The following is a 25,207-nucleotide window of genomic DNA, read 5'->3' as shown; positions in this document are numbered from 1 at the left end:
ATGCAGGTTGCAGAATTAATAGAGCTGGCTTGCTTTGATTGATATGGCAGTAGCTTCTGTAATCATTGAAAAGTAGTAGACATAAGACAAGAGGTAGGAGCAAGATAGTAAGGGAATGATTGATTCGGGCTTGATTCTCGAATGACCATTTCAGTGGAGACTGGAGGAAGAATAGCCAGGTTACTTGGTGTATTGAAGGCTGCAAATATTGGTAGTCTAATAGTTCAGGGTATTCTATAATGAATTCTATGGCTTAGGAGATTCAAGAGAATACCATCAACTATTTTTTTGTTTGTTTTTATTGGAGTATGATTTATTTATAATGCTGTGTTTCTGCAGTACACCAAAGTGAATCAGCAATACCAACACACATATCACATCAACTTTTCAAGATATTTTCCTTAAGATATTTTCTCCCATAGGATATTTTACCAGTTAGGATTCAGTTTTTAAAAAGAGGCAAAATATCTCTAACTATTCTAAGAATGAAGAGATCTTAGTTCAGAGGACTAAGTGTTCTTCTGCTCCAAAGTTGACTCCCAGAACACCCCAGAATTGGCCCACCAGGGAAATTGCTCTCTTCACGATTGTCAGAGAAGTGCAAAATTGTTAAGTCCTTGTGCCAACAGCTGGTTCTAACATTACACCACTGAGATCACAACCTGGATGTCTAGAAGCTGCTGCCAGAACTGCTGACTCTCATGCTAGAACAATGCCAGAAAAACAGATCTCTGTCTACCACTGTATCTCTCTCCACCTAGTTCAGTTCTGAATTCAGTTTCATGTGTGCATCTTATTGGTAGAAATTAAATCTTATTCAAAACCTTAGCCACAGTGACATCTGAGGAATGATGGTTTTAGCCCTTCAATATGTGTACTCTGGAAGGGAATACCAGATGATCTTTTTGCCTACCTCAAGAGTTTTCCTTAAGTCTGAAAGTTTAACTAGGACATGTCTCAGAGATGACATTTATGGTCAGATGTTCAGGTACACAGTAGGCCCTTCCATCAGATAAATGTAAGTGTAGTTTTAAGTTTCCACAATTTCTTTTACTGAATTATAGTTTTAAAATATTAGTTCTATTACTTTATTTATACTTCCTTGGAGATCACAATCACTTGTATGTTGGACTCTCTTTGCCTGTATTCTCTTTTCTCATTCATTTACTTTTCTTATTTGCTTTTCCTACACTTGGCTCTGGAGAAGGCAATGGCACCCCACTCCAGTACTCTTGCCTGGAAAACCCCATGGGAGGAGGAGCCTGTTGGGCTGCAGTCTATGGGGTCCCTAAGAGTTGGACACAATTGAGCAACTTCACTTTCACTCTTCACTTTCATGCATTGGAGAAGGACATGGCAACCCACTCCAGTGTTCTTGCCTGGAGAATCCCAGGGATGGGGGAGCCTGGTGGGCTGCTGTCTATGGGGTTGCACAGAGTCAAACAAGACTGAAGCGACGTAGAAAAAAAAAAGAAAACACTGGCTATGACCATGCCTCACCTTCATATTTTCAGTCTAACCATTCTCCCTAGAGTAGGCTATAATTGTGTCTTTGTCTCTGAAATGATTATTAAAAATATTTTTCTCAACAGTTCCCGCTGAGGTTATTTGATCAACTTTTGTCTCACATCTTCCTCTTTTTTCTTTTCTTCTCCTTTTATGCTGTTGTTTTTCTCCATTCTAGGTTTCTGAATTTCTGATTCCAAGTGTTCTTTCACATGTAAAAATACTTGTTTAATGGTATTTAATGAATGTTGAGATGTGTTTCAGTTGTCCTCTACTTCCTAGTTGTTTTTCTAGCGGTATGGGAGGTTAAGAAATGTTTTTACAGTGTGAAAAACTTTGATCTGTCACTTCTAATTTCCCTCTTAAATTAGCTTTGGGTAGGTGTTGCCTGTCATTTTCTGTTCAGTTTTCAATGTTTTGGACTTTCCTGAACCATAAATAACAGGTGTTTCTCCATGGAAGAGACTGAAGTGAAGGTTTTAGGTGGATTAATGTCTTCTTAGTGTTTGGTTGGTATTGAAAAATTGAGCTTTCCCAATAGATGTACCTTTGGCAGATGTTTCATACTTGGCAATATTCTTAATAAGTAATGTTTATATCTTGCTTGTTCCTTTAATTTCCCTCACGAATCAGCCTTCAAAGAAAAACTTCTTCCTTCCAAACTGCCTCCAATTCCCCAGAATAGATGCCTTGTCACGTTGGTCACTGCTGGTCACATAAACTTTCAAGCCTCTTCCTTTTGATTCCCTGGTAACTGGTACCCTTCTACACTAGGATTCACATCGATTTTCAGCATTCACACTGAGAGTGGAACCCTTTGTTCAGAGAGTGATTTGATCTGTGCTTCACTCCTGCTAACACCTGCCTCCCTCCTGTTTCTACATATCCTCTACTTGACTCTGTCCTAGATTGGGATCTAGAGGTGACTCTGATGGTTTTAAATATTTATTTTCCCAGTTACAAGCTCAAGTCAGTTTGTAGATTTCTCTTTCTCCTGATTATGCTGTAGGTGTGAATTAAGAGTGCATTTTTCTTCCTGTTTTTAACCTTAAATATTTCTAGAAAATACAGAGAGAAGTTCAGATTTAGGTAGTTAAATACCATAACCTTACAGGAATTTGGAATTCCCATTTGTTATTTTTAAAGCTATTTAAATGACATCATTCTCTATCTATAATTACTAATGTATAGAAAAGTCCATTATTTTTATCCATTAATTAGTATTCAGGAAACTTGCTAGACTATTACTGAAATAATATATTAGATGTCAGCTATGAATAATGACAATTTTGTATCTTCCTTTCCAATCTTTTTATCTTTTGAATCTTTTCCTCTGCTGCCTAATGCTTTCAATAAACTTCTGAAGGAAAGTTTTAACGGCGTCTTTTCTTACATGTAGCAACAAAAAGAAAACTCTCAGTGTGTCCCTATCAAGTAGGATGCCTGTCCTTCATGTTTTCAACTAGCGTATTTTTAATGTGATAAGATAATGTGTAATTCTTAGTGAAGTATATCCTATTTTCCCGAAGTCAATCATTAAAACTCACAAGCCAAGGATGAAAGATTCCAAATAGCACCAGTTGTTGGCTATCCACCTCCTGCAGGGCTCACTGAGCAGAACTCTTAACTACTGAAACTGAGCAATATCAAGTCATGCGGTATAAATATAAAACAACTTTATTTTTGCCAATAATTGTAACCAACATGCTGTCTTGAGTTCCCCTTTTCTCTGGGCAATGAGCTTCATCATGACATACTAATCTGACTCTTTTTCAAATTTTTTAACATGCACTTTTTAAAGCAGTTCCATTTTCATTGTTAATACTCTATTCTGCTCATTTAAAATATTACTCTCACAATTAGAAAAAATTAGGAAAAATCCTTTAAACACTGTAGGTGAGAATATTTTAAACCAGAACTACCCTAGTCTTCAGTCCCTGACCTTTTCATTGAGATTATCATTGATACTATAGGAAAAAGGGAGAAAGAAAGGTATTTTTCTATGTGCTGCCTATGGCAAGGCTATTCCTCTTCTTATTTTGTGTTTGGTTTAAGCAGCAGTCTTTTGGCACATCAGCTTTTCCTCCTAAATATAGCAGAACCCAGGAAACTTATAAGCCAAGGCCCATATACCACTATAACCCACAACTCAGAAGCCTAAAGATATCGATAAGTCCATTCTCCCTAACTCTAGGGACCGAGAACTTAAGGCACCATACCAGGATGCCAAGCATCTCAGAGCTCTGTGCCTGATTTCAGCAATATCAGGGAAGATCAGCAAGCTTAGCTGCCTGGCAGAGATTCTACAGGACACTGGAGGTCATTTTACCAGTCTAATAGACTTGCCCAAACTCTGTGATTCCCTTCCTTTGCCTTGAGAGACAACCACCAGTTGGATACCTTTCAACTCCCATAAAAAGGAGAATGAAAGAAGTATCTTCTCTAGGACTTCTTTGGTGGTCCAGTGGTTAGGACGCAGCACTTCCACTGCTGAGGGCCTGGGTTCAATCCCCAGTTGCTAAAATAAGATCCCATAAGCCACACTGCATGGACAGAAAAAAAAAAAAAAAAAGTGATTCTCTGCATGAAGAATCACTCTCTGCAAAAGGTATAACCAGCTCACTTCCAGCCTTTGTTTTACATGAACTCATGAACTCAAAGGGGCAGAGCCAGGCTGAAAGGGCCTACCTCTGATGAAGAGGCATTTCTTAGCCATCCTTGTAGGAAAGTGGATAGCCTGACAGCTGATGGGTACCCCAAAATTTAAATGTGGAGTAGAGAAACTTTGTTCCAGCTATAGGCTTTAGTTCTCAATTTCTGAAAACCCCATATATCCTCCTACTCGGGGCCTCCTAACTTCTATCTTAAGCAAGTTTTTTTATCTTTAACTTCACAGACTCTGTCTCTGTCCCAGGCCTACCTCAGCCCATGAAAATGACAGATGCCACTGATCTGACTTCTTTCATACCCATCTGACCATCTGACCAAAATCTGCAGCGCCGAAAACCATGTATCAAATATCTGATAATGTTGAAGAAAGGAAAAGAAAAACCAGAGCTGTCATCATAAGGGCACATTTATAAATGTGTAAGATGTAAAATGCAAATGTGTCCAAATGTAAGATGAAACAGCTAAGCCGAAGCAATCACTCAGCTATCTCTGGATCAGCATACACAGTTTTGAGAAAGTGAGAGTTGCTGGACCATCCACTTAAAGTAACCTATAATATTTATATTTACGATAGTGTGACGTCACTCTAACTTAGTATTTTATTAATACAACCTAAGAGTGATGACAAAATTTATGAGAAGATACATTCCCTGAGGACAGGAACCAAGGAACTAATTCTATTCCCCCTTCTTTCCATCTTTTCTACCTTCCTCGCCCACCCTCTTTTTATTCTGGCCACACCATGAGGCCTGAGGGAGTTCCCTGACCAGGGATTGAACCCAAGCCACAGCAGTGAAGACACTGAATCCTAACCACTAGACCACCAGGGAACTCCCCCTTGTTCCCTTTCTTATTTATCATTTCTTCGTTTCTCTCTTCTGTCCTTAGTATATGCCATAGGCCTAGCCCATCATAGGTGTTTAGTGCATGTTTGTCAAAATAAACAAAAATGCAATGTACTATTTATTTACCAGAAATAAATATGATAGAACTGGCCCCATGAACACTGAATTGTCAGCTTCCTAATGAAAGTCTGGGCAGTTGCACCAAAACCTGCAGAGGCCACATCCTGTAGCTGTCCTACCTCTGTGCACTGTTAATCTGGCTTGCTGATTGATCGGTTCTGCCACCACAATCTCTTATCAGTTCTACAGGCTGATCAGTTCTCTATTGGAGAGGAAAAAAATCTGCCCCTCAGTAGCATATTTCTCCCTTTCCTTCCTTTTAATCTTTCCTCTCCCACAGCCAAAGAATTAGGCCTCTAAAGTCATCTGAGCCCCTATAGTCCTCCAATTCTGTTACTTCCTCAGATGTAATTTTCATAATCACATAACCCATTATCACACCTCTGTCCAGGGTTTCCTGCAATTCTGTCTCTCCAGTTTCCATGCACACATTATGAATTACTTACTGCTACCACAGTTGAACCTACAGTACTCCATCCATTGGGTTATTTTGTGGATTTTAGGGCTCTGTGGATTTACAAGGAAGTAGTGCTCAAGGCACAAATTAGTCAAGAAGCAGAAACCTTGTAAAAATTAGATCAATAATGTTTCTAAAAATTCTACATAAAGAATGACTTACTGGTCCTTGAGGTTGAATTAGAAACTGAGATCCAATTCTGCAGAAATCAGGAAAGTAACAAACACCGGATGCATTCAATACCAGAGACAAAGCAAAAGAAGAGAAAGGATTAATTGGAACAGAAACCCAGAGACAAAAATAATTTTTTTTCCTCTATGTCTGTGTCTCCATTACTGCCCTGAAAATAGGTTCATCAGTACCATCTTTGTAGATTCTATATATAGAGAGATGCATTAATATATGATGTTTTTCTCTTTCTGACTTACTTCACTCCGTATAATAGGCTCTAGATTCATCCACCTCATAGACTTATGGATTTATGGACCCAGGAAAGGGGGAGAGGAAGGAGAGGGTGGGACAAACGGAGAGAGTAGCATGGAAACAAACACATGGACACATGCAAAATAAATAATAACCAATGGGAATTTGCTGCATGACTCAGGGGACTCAAACCAAGTCTCTGTAACAACCTAGAGGAGTGGGAAGGTGTGGGAGGTGAGAGGGAGGTTCAAGAGGGAGGGGACATATGTGTACCTATGACTGATTCATGTTGATGTATGGCAGAAACCAGTGCAACATTATAATTATCCTTCAATTAAGAAGAAATTTTGTAAAGAAAATCGGAAGTGATTGAAATTGTTACAGTTCTTGGCCAACTAGGGTGTGGAATAGGACTGAACAAAAAAGTATGGAACATGAACAAGAGCATGAGGCAGGAGGAGGCTTGGGAATTGAGACATGACACCTCAGTGTTCTCAAGTGAGTCATAATATACCTGCCGCTGCTGAGCTCTGCCATCTCAGCCTGACTCCCTAACACCCCACATCAATTCCCCTATTCTACATGGAGACCTTTGGTTGCCACTCTGTCCTGCTCTGATCTTTCCTGTGGCCTTAGAAAACATCTTTGTAATGCCAGACTGGGATAATTGCTGTATTTTGTCGTCATGACATTGATTGATCTCACCAGTATCTAATCAAATATGTGTGCTCTGCTAAATGTATCCTGGACCACTCATAGGACTTAAGAAAATCAAAACCCAAAAAATAAAAACAAAGTTGTATACTCAAAAGTAAAGCTCAATTTAAAAAAATAAATGAAACTGGTGCTTAGAAAAGCTGAAAACTGTTTGTACTTTGGTATTGATGTTTTCTGCACAAAGCCTTATTTTTTTTCCCACGGAAATGAATGATTTAATTATAAACAACTGTCACTTGTCATTATAACAAATAGCTCCCATTGATGGTTAGCTGCAGTTGTGTTTTCTTAGTTCTAATGCTTTGGGAAAAAAAAAGGAAATGGCTAGAACTCATAAAAGTAACATTTGGTTTTAAAGTTATAAAATTGTTGAGTCAAGATATTTTTAGTAAAATTAGTTCCATCACACCAAAGGTGTAAACCCAAATTCTGGCACATAAGCAGATGTGTGTGGCTATGTTCCAAATAATTGAAGAAAAAAATTTTTCAAACATAAATAGCCAAGCTACTCATAACTCCCTACTTCTCTTTATTTTCATCTTGACTGAAGTTGAGTTCTGCATTCCAACTCTTGCTTACCAATTCATTTTTCTTATGGATTCCAAAAAAGTAGTGAGTTATTATAAAAATGCCTAATTCTAAAACTGGATGAAATTGACTTGAGAATGTAGGTTTCTTTCTTAATATTAATAGGGTTCTTGTACTTATTTTTTAAGATGTCATGAAAAAACAGAAACCATTTACAGAGTTTACAAATCAGAAATGTAATGCATGATTTTTATCTTCAGAGAGCTTTAATCCAGTTGGAAATATCAGACAAGTACATGTGATAAAGTTATATTGTTAGCCAATGACTTGCAGGTGGAGTGTGTATACATTTTACATATTCACAAAAAAAGATAGTTAAGGTTTGTAGCAATGTTGGAAGCATTCATGTAGATATAGAACTTAAACTAGACCTCATAAGTTGTAGGATTTGTCCTGCATACATGTGGCTAGGTTTATCTTGTGTTTTACCAGAAAGGAAAAAAAGGGGGGGAAAGTGGTTCCCTTGATGAGAGAAAGAAACAATATAAAGACAATTTGTGTCATTATTAAACAAATCTAGGAGCCATGACAATTGGAATACATCAGGAAACTCTTTTCTTTCCTGTTTAATCTGCAGTGACTTGGTTACAAAGGCTCTGTGAAATGATCTGCACAGCCTCACTCTCCAGTAGTCAAGAGATAACAGATTGGAAAGGAAGACTACTCATAAAGCCCTTAAAGAAAAGAGATCACCCCAATATGATCAAATGCAGGGATACTGTGCCAGTCAAAAAATTTCAGAAAGCTCAAATGACAGAGTTCTAATTCCCAAGAAGTTACTTTCATTTCCTCTGCAAATCTAGTCCTTAAATGTTCTATATACCATGATGTATAGTTATTCCAAAGAAATTCTGCCTAATTTGGCCCAATTCTGAAAGAAAGCCCCCATGACTTCAGCCAGGTGGAAAACCAAAACAATTATAAGATTAATTCAGTTGCAACTGTAAAGTGGTAAGTCACTTCAGGCAAATCTGGGCAGTAACGGAAAAGAAGTAGGCAGAAGTGTTCACTCTTTCCAAAGGAGATAATCAAGTTGTTAGAATGTAATAAATTGCTTTTAGTATACATTGGGGCCTTATTATTTTTTAATTTCATACAGAGAGTATTTCTATTCTGTACTTGATCCTATTATAAGTGCCTACACCAGAGCGCCCAATCGAATCTTTATTCTCATATGCACAGAATGAAGAGAAGAAGAAAACACAATCTGTCTTAGTTCCTAATCAATGTAAGGATGGTCTGTATGCTATGCTGTGCTTAGTCGCTCTGTTGTGTCCAACTCTTTGTGACCCCATGGACTGTAGACCAACCAGGCTCCTCTGTTCATGCAATTCTCCAGGCAAGAATACTGGAGTGGGTTGCCATGCCTTCCTCCAGGGGATCTTTGCAACCCAGGGATCAAACCCAGGTCTCCCACATTGTAGGTGGATTCTTTACCAGCTACGCCACCAGGGAAACCCAAGAATACTGGAGTGGGTAGCCTATCCCTTCTCCAGGGGATCTTTCTGACCCAGGAATGGAACTGGGGTCTCCTGCCTTGCAGGAGAATTCTTTACCAGCTGAGCTACCAGCGAAGCCCAAGGATGGTCTAACCAAGAACAAAACCATTGGAAAACCTTTTTAAAAAACAGCCTCAACGCTTCTAAGAATTTCACATTAAGGCAATTCTTTGCAATTCTTTAGACAAATTTGAACTACCCAAAAGAGTGAAGATGGGAGAGACAGACAAGTAAGAGAAGTTTAGGATAAAAGATGTAAAGGAAAGGAAAGGAGACCTTCTGTCTAATTAAAAACACCTATGCCCCCGCCTCATCCTACTCACCTCCTCTGGGCTGCATCCCATCAAATTCCTCCTCTCCCTCCCTTTCATTGGCCCTTTCCAATCAACATACAAATGGTAGCAAACAACTCTAAGCATTCATCTGCTTAATAAACTTGTTTACTGAAATAGGATATAGAGAAAAGTGCACAAATCATAAAAGGAATTTTCAGAGTGAATGCACTTGTGTAAACACCTTCCAGATCAATAAGTAGAAGGTTACCAACACCCTAGAAACCTTCATTTTTGCCCCACCAGGGATTCCCTCTCCAAAAGATAACCACTATGCTGACCCCTAATACAATTGGTTAATTTTGCCTATTTTACAATTCTCTCTAAAGTGAATTAATCTATATATTCTCTCTTGTATCTGGTTTCTTGGATCAATATTGTGCTTATGAAAAATATCCATGTTGTTGCATGCATGTAGCTTTGCCCATTAATTCTCATTGCTGTATAGTATCCTCAGTTCAGTTGCTCAGCCATGTCTGACTCTGTGACCCCATGGGCTGCAGCATGCCAGGCCTCCCTGTCCATCACCAACTCCCAGAGTTTACTCAAACTTATGTCCACTGAGTTGGTGATGCCATCCAACCATCTCATCCTCTGTCATCGCCTTCTCCTCCTGCCTTCAATCTTTCCCAGCATCAGGGTCTTTTCAAATGAGTCAGTTCTTCAAATGAGTCAGTTTGAATGTCAGTTCTTTCAAATGAGTCAGTATAGTATCCTACTATAGGAATAATCTATAATGTATTCCATACGTGACAGATTTATTTCTAGTAGGAACTGTAAAATAGGGCTACCAGGAACACTCTTGGCTGACATATACATCCATTTGGGGGGATAGAGACCTGAGAGCAGCATTTCTGTATAACAGTGTGCACACATTCAGGTTAGTGGACAGTGTCAGTTTTCCAAAGTAAATGGATTTAGTTACGCTCCCACTAGCAATATACGAGAGATCCAGTTGTTCCACGTCCTCTCCAAAACTTGGTATTTTCAGCTTTGTATGTAATGGTGGTTATTCTGGCACAGGCGTAGAGATATCTAATTACAGTTTTAATTTACATTTACCTGACAAGTAATGAGATTGACCAACTTTTCCCAGGCTAATTGATCATTCAGATATGAAGGATCTGTTCAAATATTTTGTCCATGATTCTCTCTGGGGTGCCTGCTTCCTATTTCTCTTTACATACTGTAGATATATTTCTCCCAATGTCCCTCTCTCTCCATCCCTTTCATATATATACACATATATGCATGTATATATAACAGTTATATTTTATATATAAATTCATATATAATTTATAATACATAATATATACATACATAGTATATATTATTACATTTAGTTCAGTTCAGTCACTCAGTCATGTCTGACTCTTTCTAACACCATGGACTGCAGCACGCCAGGCCTCCCTGTCCATCACCAACTCCTGGAGTTTACTCAAACTCATGTCTATTGAGTCGGTGATGCCATCCAACCATCTCATCCTCGGTCATCCCCTTCTCCTACCTTCGATCTTTCCCAACATCAGGGTCTTTTCAAATGAGTCAGTTCTTGGAATCAGGTGGCCAAAGTGTTGGAGTTTCAGCTTCAGCATCAGTCCTTCTAATGAATATTCAGGACTGATTTCCTTTAGGAAGGACTGGTTGGATCTCCTCGCTGTACAAGAGACTCTCAAACACCACAGTTCAAAAGCATCAATTCTTTGGCGCCCAGCTTTCTTTATAGTCCAACTCTCACATCCATACATGATTACTGGAAAGACCATAGCTTTGACTAGATGGACAGTTGTTGGCAAAGTAATGTCTCTGCTTTTTAATATGCTCTCTAGGTTGGTCATAACTTTTCTTCCAAGGAGCAAGCGTCTTTTAATTTCATGTCTACAGTCACAATCTGCAGTGATTTTGGAGCCAAAAATAATAAAGTCTGTCACTATTTCCATTGTTTTCCCATCTATTTGTCATGAAGTGATGGGACCAGATGCCATGATCTTAGTTTTCTGAATTATATTATACCTATATAAAAGATCTTCTATACTGTAACTTTTCTTTAAATATTCTAAATAGTGTCCTTTGAGAAAGAGAAGTGTTTGATTTTAATGAAGTCCAAGTTATAATTTTCCTTCATGTTTAGTGATTTTATGTTCTATTTAAGACCTTTTTTACATACTGTAGTGTCAAAAAAATATTGCCCTGTTTTATTCTAGAAATGTTGGTTTCATTTAAGTGGCTTAAATCTCCCTCTGGCTGTAACTCCCACTCCTTCCCTTCACAGTCAACTTCACAAAATACTTGTCTATATTTCCCACCTTCTTGTCTTTAAAAATAAGCTGACTCTTGATTGTCCCTCCCCACCCCACTACTGCAATAAAAGTATTTTCTCAGGGCTAATCCATATCTCCCTAGTTTCCAAACAGGAATTTTTCCATTAAACTTTCTCCTTAAAAATTTCAGAATTCCATTTCATCTATATTCTACAACTTACTCTAGCTCATTCCTTCTCAGTCTTCTTCATGGCCTCCTTCTCCTCTAATGATTTAAACATACAAATTCAACATGCACAAAGCTGTACTATATACTAGACACCATACTTCTTATATGGTGCTGAGCAAAAACACATAGTCCCTGATTTCATGGAGATTAGTATCTGGAGGGAGACACAAACATTAATCAAATAATTACCATGGTGAATATTTAATTGCAATCCAGGATCAGAGTTTTCACAGCTCAGGAAACTGTGGCTTGTGGGCTACATATGGCCACTGACGGTATTTGTAAATAAAATTGTATTGAAATACAGTTATGTCTCTTTATTTACATATTGTATATGGTTGCTTTCAACCACAGCAACAGAGCTGAGTAGTTGTGATGGTGACCACATGGCTTATAAAGCTTAAAATAGGTCTTTAGAAAAGTGGACTTCCCCAGTGGCTCAGTGGGTAAAGAATCTGCCTGCAATGCAGGAGGTGCAGAAGATGTAGATTCAATCCCTGGATTGGGAAGATCCCCTGGACAAGGACATGGCAAACCACTCCAGTATCCCTGCCTGAAAAATCCCATGGACAGAGAAGCATGGTAGGTTACAGTCCAAAGGGTTGCAAAGAGTTGGACACAGCTGAACACAAGCATCTACCTTACAGAAAAACATTTACCACTCCTGGTCTAAAATAAGAAAAGTGAAAGTGTTAGTCACTCAGTCATGTCTGATTCTTTGCAACCCCATGGACTGTAACCTGCCAGGCTCCTCAAGAATACTGGAGTGAGTAGTCATTCCCTTCTCCAGGGGATTTTCCCGACCCAGGGATCAAACCCAAGTCTCCTGCATTGCAGGCAGATTCTTTACCATTTGAGCTACCAGGAAAGCCTGCATATAAATAACCCCAACTGGACATATGCTGGTCAGGAGAGGCCTTCTTTCCTGGGGCACTGGCTCTCGGGTCTCTGGAATAGAGGGTACTTACTAGGCAAAGAGAGAAAGATAAAGCTCTAAGTGGAGAAATAGCATATGGAAAGACCCCATATGGAAAGGAACGTGGCACATTACAAGGACATGAGGGAAAAATGAGGCTGGTGAGACAGCTGGGGACAAGATCATGCAGCATCTCCTAACTCTCATTAACAACGTTTTCGATTTTTTTCTAATGGAACTTAAGTACTTTTTAAGTACAGCAGGGTAGGGAGGTTTTTGTCATGACTGTTCTTCTCCATCTCTAATCTCCTCTGGATTCTTTGGTGTTGGTTTTATTTTCAGGCTATTCAAGGTAGCCCCCAACAGCTCCTAGTTAACAGTTTCCAGATTCAAGTTCAGAAGAAAAGAGAAATTTCTTCCCCTCACCAGATTAAATAGGGTTTCCCTAATGTCTCAGGAGTAAAGAATCTGCCTGTAATGTAGGAGACCTGGGTTCAATCCCTGGGTCGGGAAGATCCCCTGGAGAAAGGCAAGCAACGATTCTCCAGTATTCTTGCCTGGAGAATGCCATGGACAGAGGAGCCTGGCGGGCTACAGTCCACAGGGCCGCAAAGAGTCAGACACAACTGAAGAGACTGAGCACGCATGCACACAACAGCTCAAATGCATCCTGTTTCTTACTGTTAATAGCCTATTTTCAGTCACATGCCCACCAATGAACCAGTTACTGAGGCCAGAGGAATGGAATATGCCAACTGACTGGTGCCTATGTAAACAGCGACCCACAGCCGATCACACTATCAGTGTCAATCGATAAAAGCTAGATAGAGGTAGTAACCCAAAGAAACATGGGGTATTCTTTGAAAGGGTAAGATGAATGAATGCTGGATGGCAAAACCAAAATACTTTCAACACAAGACAAATAGGGGATCGTTTCCCTTCTCCCCGTGTGTGCTAAGAATATTGTAGTCATACCTCTGCTTTCAACTACCACCTTTATAATCATCCATTTGTAAATATTTGTCTGTTTGTAGCCCTAAATGCTTTCCTGGCCTCCAAATCCTTTAATCCAACTACTCATTTCACAATTCCACTTGGACATGCTACAGCTTTAGTTTAATGAGAAAAACCAATTAATTACCTACCTGTCAGACCTACTCTTCCTTCTGAATTCTTTGTCTTGCCCAGATCAGAATCTAAAGAATTATTCTACACTCCTTCTTGAATCTTATCAAATTGTCTATAATCAATCACCACTCTCTATTTAAAATTCTTCAAATGATGTTTGCCACCTTCAGAATAAAATTCAACTATCCTATGAAGATATTCAAGACGCTTCCCAAGGTCCCTGCTCCTCCTGAAGAAATATATACGCCTCTCCTCAAAAGTCTTTCTTTCCTCTGTCCTTCTGCCCATAATTTTTCCTCTTTCTAAGATGCCAGTTCTTCCTTCTTCACATGGTAAACTCTTGTTGCTTATTCTAGAATAAGCTTAAGTCTCATTTTCCTTGGGAAACATAACCAGAATCATTGTAAGGCTAGTCCTCTTCCTCTGCGCCCTCATAATACCCACATGACACCTCTCTGTCTCAAAACCCATCCTGCTGCCATAGTTTATTCCTCAGGCTAGCCAAGGGAGACCCCAACAGCTCCTAGTTAACATCGTTCAGATTCAGATCCAGAGGAAAGAGAAATTTCCTCCCCATAACAGCTCTCAGAGTCTGCCATCTCTCTGAAGGGTAAGGATGTATCTTATCTTACTATTATCAGCATGACCTAGTAAGTACCTGGCACATAATAAACACTCATTGAAGAATTCTACTCTGGTCAACTAGGGAAATAAATTACACTTTTTGAAGAAAATTTCATTGATGGAAATAAAAAACAATATGAAACTATATGGGACTGAAAGGGTAAGTAAATCACAGTAAATAGTTTATTAGCATTTTTAAAAATCCTTTTTTGACCTTCTCTGCTCACTTTTTTCTAGCATATGGTGTCCATTCCCAGAGAAGATGTTTAATAAAAGATTTCAACCATAAAATAAATCACAGAGAACAACTTTATGCTGAAGAAGTGTCTACTCTTGTCTCCATAAAATGCCTCATTTAGACAGGGCACCCCAAATGAACCCATTATTTAGTAATTAGTGATCAAAATCTTTAGGCAGATATAAGATGGTAAAATTTATGGTAAGCACACTAACATTTACTGTTGCTAATAATGTAAGTAAATAACAGAAAGCAGCTTATAGAACTATCTCCAGGTTTAAGAAAATTTCAGTGGGTTCATGGAATTCCTTTTTTGGTCTCAGGACTTTTAGAAGCTAATTTCTGCCCATAACAAACACTCTCTCCTTGTATTTTTTCTATTTATTTTTCTTACACAATTTAAATACAATTTCCTTTAACATATCATCTTACTTTTTTCAAGCATTATATTCCCTTATACAGTTATATTTCTAATATGTACTAGACATCCTTCCCCCTGCAAACACAATGGAGAACAAAATCAACACAAGTTTTGCTCTTATAATGCTTATAGTCTAAGGAGGAAACAAAATCATTAAACAAATAATCACACATACACACACACACACACATACAGAGAGACTGAAAAACAGAATACTTACTGTAACATGTTTGGAAAAAAAAAATACAGATATTTATAGCAAGCATTTGAGTTACTAAGGGATGTAAGTGAAGGCTTCCTTGAAGAAAAGATACTGGGCTTGGGATCTGAAAATGAAGGCATTTAATTAGCTAAAGGGAAATAAAGCTGGGAGAAAGCAGAGAAATTTTCAAGCAGGAAAATATCATGTACAAAGGCTTTGAGACAAGGAGCAGGGTATATTCAAAGGACAAAATAAAAACAAAATTAATCCCAAATTCCCACTAAGTACAATTTTTCAAAGATGGAAAGCAATAGGATTTAGAGGAGATACTGAATTGGAAATATATAAATATGAACTGAATCCTAATTCTTCCTTTCAATTTATTGTATGACTCATAAAAAGAACAGTCTTTATGTACTTGCCTTTCCAAATGTGTAAAGTGGACTAGACTACGGTTTTCACCATAACCCTGAGAGTATATTGTAATTCAGATTTTGTGGGAAACCACCCTGGGCCAATGTTAAGTATTATTATTGATGATATTTTGTCCTATTGGACTTTTAACTAAAAGTAGCTTTCCAGAATGTTAGCTTTCACATAACTTTACTCAGACCAGCAATGCTGCTGCTGCTGCTGCTAAGTCGCTTCAGTCGTATCTGACTCTGTGCGACTCCATAGACGGCAGCCCACCAGGCTCCCCCATCCCTGGGATTCTCCAGGCAAGAACACTGGAGTGGGTTGCCATGTCCTTCTCCAATGCATGAAAGTGAAAAGTGAAAGTGAAGTCCCTCAGTCGTGTCCGACTCTTAGCAACCCCGTGGACTGCAGCCTACCAGGCTCCTCCGTCCATGGGATTTTCCAGGCAAGAGTACTGGAGCAGCGTGCCATTGCCTTAGCAATAAAGATTCATAAATCGATGTGAAAGGTCTAAGGGATCTTTTTATAGACAGTAAATGTTTTCTGACTTTTATTTTAAATGGCCAGTTGCTAACCAGGTGACATGAATAATCAACTGTAGAACATAAGCATGAGTCATGAAAAACTTAATCTGTTTGTTAATGATTGAATTGTAATATGCTGAGAAACAAGGCTGAATTAAGATTCTTCAGATTTTGTCATGGATAGAAACAGAAAATCTATTTATTTAAGTGAAATATAAACAGAAAATAAGCTCTGGGAGGGGAAATATAGTGAGTCTACTTTAAAGCAAGTTTAACTGGAAACCAATGGAAATCCAAATAGAGTCTTCCAGTATAAAGTTAGAGAAGTAGCATGGGAGCTGCTTGAGAGGCCTAGAATAGAGTTAAGAGGTGGGAATCATCAGTTCTTAGGCAGAAGTTATAATTTCGGGAGTGAAGATATCGTCCATTCACTCATTTCAGATGAAGTATCCAAGAAAGTTCTAATGGCTCATATGCCACTCTGAGTTATAGTTGCAAAAATATGATTAAATGCACTTCAAAAGTGAATACATAAAGAAAACTTTTAAAAGAGCCAAAGGAATAAATGTTAAAATGGATAAAATATCTTTGAACAAATCAGAATATTTCTAGTTTAAGTGAAACTGTTTTGTGTAAGTAAATGTCGTGTTGGTGGCAGCTGTCACTCTACAGTATATGGGATAGGAGGCAAAAGGAGTGTAAGTTCTGTCGTTCACTGTGATTGCAGTAATGTCTACAGTGTACAATCCTCACAACATTTCTGGGATAGGAAGTGAGAAAAAGTGGTCTCAACAGCAAATATGAGCCACAAGCACTTAAAAATTTTTGGCATTAGGGAAGCCACTACCCTAGACTTGCTTATTCCAGGCTTTTTGAATATAACTAAATCTGCAGACTCTTTGATACAGCTTCTCATTCTAAGTAGTCTCTTCTGAGTGTAAGTTTTAATGCTTAAACACAGGCACGTCACAGAATCATCCACAGACTGGCACAACTAGATTATGTGTGCGAATTTCACTAATATTTCCTGAATCCATCTTATCCTGATGCTAGGAAAGATTGAAGGCAAGAGGAGAAGAGGCTGACAGAGGATGAGATAGTTGTATAGCATCACCAGATCAACAGACATGAGTTTGAGCAAACTCCGGGAGATGGTAAAGGACTGGGAAGCCTGGTGTGCTGCAACCCGTAAGGTCGCAAAGACCTTACAACAAAGACCGCTACAACTTAGCGACTGAACAACAACAATGAATTATTCCAGGTATTGGGAACCAGAGCTAATTTCATGGTAGTGGAGGTCCCTGCCTCCGTGCATCATATATTCTATGAAATTAGTTTTGCTTGTGAGTAAACTGAGTTTTAATATTCTATATCTGAGGAGCATTTATCTCAAACTTCACCAGGGCTGTTTAAAAGTACTACTAACGCATATATATGGAATTTAGAAAGATGGTAATGATAACCCTGTATGCGAGACAGCAAAAGAGACACAGATGTATAGAACAGTCTTTTGGACTCTGTGGGAGAGGGAGAGGGTGGGATGATTTGGGAGAATGGCATGGAAACATGTATAATATCATATAAGAAATGAATCACCAGTCCAGGTTGGATGCAGGATACAGGATGCTTGGGGCTGGTGCACTGGGATGACCCAGAGGGATGATATGGGGAGGGGAGAGGGGTTCAGGATGGGGAACACGTGTATACCCGTGGCAGTTTCATGTTGATATAAGGCAAAACCAATACGATATTGTAAAGTAATTAGCCTCCAATTAAGATAAATAAATTTATATTTTAAAAAGTACAATTACATCTATTGTTAATGATTATATAAAACAAGAAATTTTAAAATACTTTGCTCTTTAAGAGCTCTAGGGAAAAAGCTATCCATTAATTTGATTTGGGGAAGGAGAGGAAATCTGAAATACTCTTAGGATGAGTAAGACTTTAATCAAATAAACTTTTCAGTATTGACAACTACTCCTATTCCAAGAAACAACTTTACAACACTTTTTCTCTTAAGCTATAGCTCTACAACAGAGCTTTAAAGAGACTGTCATGCAGAATTACACTGACGTTTTCTCCCAGTTATCTACTAAAGCTGACCCAAAATGCCTTGGGAGAATTTACACTTGAAGTTTGATCTATTAATGAAAACAAAACACTACAGCTATTTTTTTTCTTTTCTCCTTCATCATTCTACATTTCCTCCCTGACAAGACATTAAATTAAAAATCATTTAAAATCAATAATATCTTATTTGGTCCCCAAAATCAAAGAAATATATTTTAAGACTCCTTGGTAATTTAAATTAACATATCTCAGCTGCTCAGTTTGTTTGTTTTTTTAATATAAATTTATTTATTTTAATTGGAGGTTAATTGTTTTACAATATTGTATTGGTTTTGCTGTACATCAACATGAATCCACAAAATTATATTGTGTATTGTCCTAAATGAAGATTTCTCAATCATGACTCTGTTTATATCTTGGACTGAATAATGTTTTGGTGTGCTGTTGTTTGTATGTCTGTGTGTTGGGGTGGGAGAGGACTGGCTTGTGCACTGGAAGATGTTTAGCTGTATCTCTGGCATCCACTCACTAGATGCCAGTAGCATCTCCCAGTTACAGCAACCAAAAAGGTCTCCAGACATTGCCACTTACCCTCTGGGGAAAGGGGACAAATTACCTCTGATTGAGAATGATTATCCTACATGAGAAGTCTCTATATTGTTGATAAAGGTGTAGTTTACAAAATCCGCCAGTGACTGAAGACCTAAGATTTTAGGCACATACAGAAAGTTTTGCCCCAATTTTAAAGCACTTTGAGTATTAAAACTTATTTACTATTCTACTCATTTAAAGTTATGTTGCATATTAATTATAGACAATAACATTGCAGAAGAAGCGTGAGAAACTAATTATAATTTATGGGAATTAATGTTCTGTATGGTATTAGGCTGTGGAAATTGTACACAGACACGATGTAGAAGGCAGGTGTTTTTATAGCTTCTAACAAAGCAAGAAACATCAGAATAAAGATCTAAATATGAACAACATGATTGGAGAATTAACATTAGGTGCTTTTGCTAACTAGTTGATTCAATTTTAATGTGTTTTATTGTGAGTGGGAAGTAATATTGTATGAATATTAATAAAAACCATTTGTGTTCCTTCTTGCTTAAGAACTTTCCTCTTGTTAAATGTAGAAAACCTAATAGAAATCTGCGATTTCAATTATTGGAATTTTTCTCATAAAGAGCAAAACTGATTAAACTTTTATTCTCTGTAAAAATTTCTGAAAGCCTAGCAAAGAAACTTGCCTTTATAAAATTTGTTTTGCCAGGAAAGAGCAGATTTAAAGTAGTAGGAAATTGGGAGGAAAGGGTGAAGTTAGGCACATCAGGTTGGAAATCTGAAATATCTATGTAAATATTTATTTACATGTTGCTGACCCAAGGAGTCTCAGGGCACTGTCCCAATGCTGAGATTGCCAGCTCACACGACAGCTGGTGGTGGCTAAAATCAAATGTTAGGGACTACGGCAGAGCTGTCACCAAAAAAAATTTAGCCAAACCCAGGCTCAGAACCTAAACTCAAACTTAACAAAGCCCAGGAGTCTGTTTCAATTAGAAATACAGCCCAAATTGAAACTGGAACATGTGATCCATATAATACAAGGCCTCTCTTGTAGCATCCAAACCAACACCTTAATGGTTCTCTTACAATTCTAAATTCATTTTTAATATTTAATTCCTCTATGTATACATTTGACTACAGCAAGGTTAACAGTAGGCTTCCCAGGTGGCGGTAGGTGGTGAAGAACCCACCTACCATTGCAGGAGGCATAAGAGATGCAGGTTAGATGCCTGGGTCTGGAAGATCCCCTGGAAGAGGAAAAGTCTCCTTACTCCAGTATTCTTGCCTGGAGAATCGCACAGACAGAGGAGCCTGGCAGGCTACAGTCCATAGGGTCGCAAAGAGTCAGACACAACAAAGGTGACAACATACACATACTATGTTAATAATACTGAATAATAACAATAACAATGATGTAATGTCAGAAGTAGAATCCATGCAGTAAATGTATGTGTGTGTTTATCTTAATCTATTAGAATGAGAAAAACACTACAAATCAACTGCAAAACTATTTTCAAACTGGCTAAACCCTATTTTGCTCAACAGGAACAAGAAAACATTTTGATGAAGTAAATTGGTGAGATTCCAGGCCTGGGGGCTGTGTGTGAGCTCTCTGTGTAAGGAAAGATTATTTAATAATCCCCCAAAGTCAAGTGAGACCATTTTTATTTGACACCAAGACTGTGAGGCATTTGTGTAGACTGTGTAGTAGAACAGGGGGTGGGGGGAGCAGAAATCTAAAACTGTCAGTTTGCTTGTAAATTCCCTGACACACTAGACAAAAACAAAGAGCCCGAACCACTTGCCCCACAATATTGTGGACATGACCTCATCCTGGGGCCAATTCTCTTATTTTATTGCATTAAGCATTTTGTCAAGTAATTAATTCTCCCATTATCTTGTTCCTTTTATGCATTAAATAACATGATATTTGTTTTGAAATTATGGAATGACCCATGCTCCTTAATTCTCCTCAAAAGTGACTAGAGTTGCCATTACAAAAAATGCCAGTTGAAGCAGCATGAATGGATCTAAAGACTGTCATACTGAGGAAAGTAAGACAGATATCAGATGATATCACTTATACATGCAATCTAAAAACAATGGTACAAATGAACTTATTTACAAAACAGAAGTAGGGTCATAGGAGTAGAAAACAAACTTATGGGTGCCCAGAGGAAAGCAGGGATGGGGAAATGGGATAAATTAGGAGACTGAGATTGACATATATACATTACTATATATAAAATAGACAACTAATAAGGCCCTACTGTATAACACAGGGAACTCAATATTCTGTAATGGCATATAATGGAAAAGACGTATATATGTGTAACTGACACACATTGCTGTATAGCAGAAACTAACACCACATTGTAAATCAACTATATTCCAATAAAATTTTTCTAAATGACTACATGTGGCTATTTCCCCTTCTATCCATAAAAAAAAAAAAAAGAAAGCCCTAAAGCATTTTTAAGTAATAAAAGGAGAGAGTCAGCAATGTCTTGCCATTAAAAGATCCAAAGTATTTTCATTAAAGGAGACATGCTGTTTGGGGTGTTTCCCCCTCTGAACTATTTTACTACTTTGCTATAGTTTGTCTAAGGAGTAAATAGTTTAAAAGTTTTGGTGACGTAGCAGAGATTTCCCACTGTAATTCACTGGAGAAGCTCTTTATTAAGAATGCTGGAAGTGCCACGTTGTACTACCTACTTTAGTACCAAGAAGTAAACAACTTCCTCGGACATTAAGCTTTCCCCCTGCTCATGTTAGTGTGATCTCCAAGATTCACACTGCAAATCAAAGCCACTCAAGTATTTTGCAAGTGCCCCTAAGAAATATCTTTTTGCTGCCATCTTCAAAGGGAACAAGAAAGGATTTGTCCTAAATTATTGCATCAGTGGTTCCTTGACGATACAAAACACAATACTACTTTCTTCTCTCTTTAGAGATATCTCAAATCACTGGATTCGCTGCTTCTTAGCAGTTCTATTGCAAAGTTTATCAATGTAGCAAAGTGAAATGAATGGTTATCTGTGGAAACAAACACTCTGGGCTCCTTCCCTTATACCTCAGATAGATGAAGGATCATCTCTAAGTGCTTGGTCAGTTAAGGGAACACCAAAGAATGTTCTTATTAAAACTTCATTGAGGTGTTTGCCAATGTTTCCAGAATGACATTTTTTAAATCTTATTTCAACAGAATTCTTTTTTTAAAGCCACTTTATAACTTTCAATATAATCTGGAAATATTTTCACCCAATATTTGGAAAATGAAGTCTTTTGGGGAAAGGGGGAGAGTGCAAAATGTCCAATAATATTTTATATGATATCAGCATAGCATAGACTCTCAGATGGGACTCAACTGAACCCAGAACAAGGGGCCCCAGAATAGAAGTGGGATGGAGAGATAAGACATTTTTTTTTTCAAGATCACATTTAAAGCATGACTCCAGGAAAACAGATGGCCAGTCCTTCTCCCTGGCCACCTCATTTCCCCAGGAGTATTTGGCAGGCTGCACACAGACCTAGTAATGGGATAGTTGGACCTTTGTATTTACCCTTTGATATTGTTTAGAGGGTAATAATTAAAGAAAGGTTGGTTTACATTTCTGAAGCAATCCAAGGCACGGGAATTTTTCAAGCCCTGGAAATACATACTTACATATCCTGAATTTAATCACACTGGGATTAATTGGCAGCAAAAAAAAAAAAAAAAAATCAGTCCATACCACTTTCCTTGGATGGAATGAAAACATTGGCATCACTAGTCAAACTAATATATCTTTGGTCTTGAGTCACTGATTTACTTGAAGTCTGGAATATTTACATTGGGTATATGAACAATATAAATGAAAACGCAGTCACACATAGGGGCTAACAAACATCAATAATTTAATTATTTTCCTCCACAGCAGATAGACAGAAATAACTTAAGGGGCCAGTGGGAACATTAAAGTAAGCTTTTCTCTCTTGGCTAATAAATCTGATGAAAATACTTCACCTTTGCCAGGGCAATATTCCTAGAAAAGCTTTCCTAAGCCCAAGTAAGTTTAACACTCCTTCAAATTTCATGGTATAATCATGTGTAAAGACTTCTCTATAAATTCATAATTCTCCAGTGAGGGACAGGGAAAAATACTTGCCTTTGGTCTGTAAAGAATGGAGGTTTAACCCAATGTAGGGGTCAGTCCTAGAGGGTAATCTCCCAGCTCTTCCACTTAGCTTTTGTACACCACTCTACAAAGATTCTAATACCCTCTCTGTCCTTGGGAACAACTAAATGACTTTCCAAAGACCATAAATACCAGTTGGGGAAATTTGTATTCAGAGGAGTTTAAAAAAATGGAAATGGATTTGAGAGGCATAATAACATCTGCTAGGTTTGGAAAATATGATTTTCCTCAAGTCATTTTGTGTAATTCACATCCAAGCTTAGAATAATGTTCCAATTTAATAGGCTGTGTTGTGGTTCCAGCTATATTTTATTTTTAAACTGTAACTGGTTTTACATATAATTTTACTAATCTGTACAGAACTTTCTATCTATTTTAATAAAAATTAAATAAATTTACTTTGGCACTTTTTGATCAGAAAAAAATATGAATAATTTCTACTTGTAAAAGAGCAGAGAGTTATTAGCTAGCACACAGTTGAAATATGACTGAGGATCTCATGTAAGCTTGGAGCTGAATACTGGAGATCAGGTCTTGAGTTTCCCACCCAAAAATACTCAAGAATCTTAGACCATCACCAAAATATATACCACATACACATATGGTGTAAATGGTTAATGTACGGTCTGGTCAGAGGGTTTCTGCCCTCCCTAAGTGATTACATGCAGATAATGGAATATATTTTGCTTTTCAATCTGTTCCGGGACCATGGAAAAAGGAAATGGTGTAGAAACCACATTGCTGGGTTCCAATTCCAGCTCACCTATCTAAGTGGCCTTGGACAAGTGCTGGTCTCTCTGCGCCCTTTCGTTTCCTCAGCTGGGACATGGGAGTGGTGATAACTGACTCGTTGTTGGGAGAAGCAAGTATATAAGCTATTACTAAGCTGCAGTCTATCAAAACCAGTAAGTCAGGTCAGTTCAGGTCAGTTCAGTCGTTCAGTCATGTCCGACTCTTTGTGACCCCATGAACTGCAGCACGCCAGGCCTCCCTGTCCATCACCAACTCCTGGAGTTCACGCAGGCTCACGTCCATCGAGTCAGTGATGCCATCCAGCCATCTCATCAGGTCAGCCGTTCAATATTCAAGTAGATATTCAGAGTCAAGAGATAAGCATGAATCCAAAATACTAACAGATGTACAAGAACATTTCAGAAGAAGCCATACATAGTAGAAAATCAATTACTGCTCCCTCCCTTCTTTCTGTGCCTTTAGATATTTTTGCCTAATCCGCTGTCTGCATTGATATCAATGTAAGAGCTTTCCAAAATATAAAGAACTCTCAGAACTCAACATAAAGGAAACAATCCACTCAATTTAAAATGGGCAAAAAGCTTAAACAGACACTTTAGCAAAAAAGATATACAGAAGGATGGCAAACACACACAAAAATATGTTCAATATCATTAGTGATTAGAGAAATACAATCAAAAATCAAAATGAGATATCACTATACATCTATAAGAATAGCTAATTTTTCTATTGAAATATCAAGTTTGGGGAGAATCCAGAGCAAATAGAACTCTGATACACCACTGGTAAGAATGCAAAACAGAAAGATATTCTGGAAAAAGCTTAGGCAATTTCTTATAATTTTTTATAAATTATAAGACACTTTTTATAAATTGTACAGACACAAGCAATCCCATTCCTTGATTTGCCCTAGAGAAATTAAAATTTACATTCACAGAAAAATCTGTACACAAGAATGTTTATAGTAGCTCTATGCATAATCACCAAAACTGAAAATGCCAAATATTCTTCCACAGATGATGGATTACTAAATAGTGATATATCCATACAGTAGAATACTATTCAGCAATAATAAGAAACAAAATATTGATACACACAACAAAGGCATTATGTGGAATGAAAGCAGCTAGACCTTACAAGTTACATGGTCTATGACTCCATTTATATGACATTCTCAAAAAGAAAAACAAACTATAGATGCCAGGGCTTAGGTGTGGGTAACACTGTGACTCTGAGAGGAGTTTTGGGAGTGATGGGACAGTTCTGTAGCCTAATTGTTGTAATAGTTACTTTAATCTATACCTGTATTAAGATTAATAGAACTGTACACAAGAAAAATCCAATTAAGCTGTAGGAAATATTTAATAAAATGCTAAATGTATATTGTATAGCATTCTACTATTCAATTTAAGATTCTTCACTTTATACAAAATAAAATTCAAACATCTTCTATCACCTTTCTTATCTTCTCTCAGCATATCATCATCAGCAGGCAGTTAATAAATATTTGTGGGATGAA

At 37.8% G+C, this 25,207-nt stretch overlaps 1 non-coding gene across 1 annotated transcript; it reads left to right on the top strand.

Annotated features, from left to right (window-relative positions):
* The first annotated feature begins 3,959 nt into the window (after window positions 1–3,959).
* Window positions 3,960–4,029, top strand: TRNAG-UCC (transfer RNA glycine (anticodon UCC)). The gene has a single exon. It is a non-coding gene; the product is annotated as a tRNA-Gly (tRNA).
* Window positions 4,030–25,207: the final 21,178 nt, after the last annotated feature.

The sequence above is a fragment of the Ovis canadensis genome, chromosome 3, assembly GCF_042477335.2.
Source record: "Ovis canadensis isolate MfBH-ARS-UI-01 breed Bighorn chromosome 3, ARS-UI_OviCan_v2, whole genome shotgun sequence".
Classification (NCBI taxonomy): Eukaryota; Metazoa; Chordata; class Mammalia; order Artiodactyla; family Bovidae; genus Ovis; species Ovis canadensis.
Note: the sequence above shows the minus strand (reverse complement) of the source record. Positions and strands in the feature narration are given on the sequence as shown.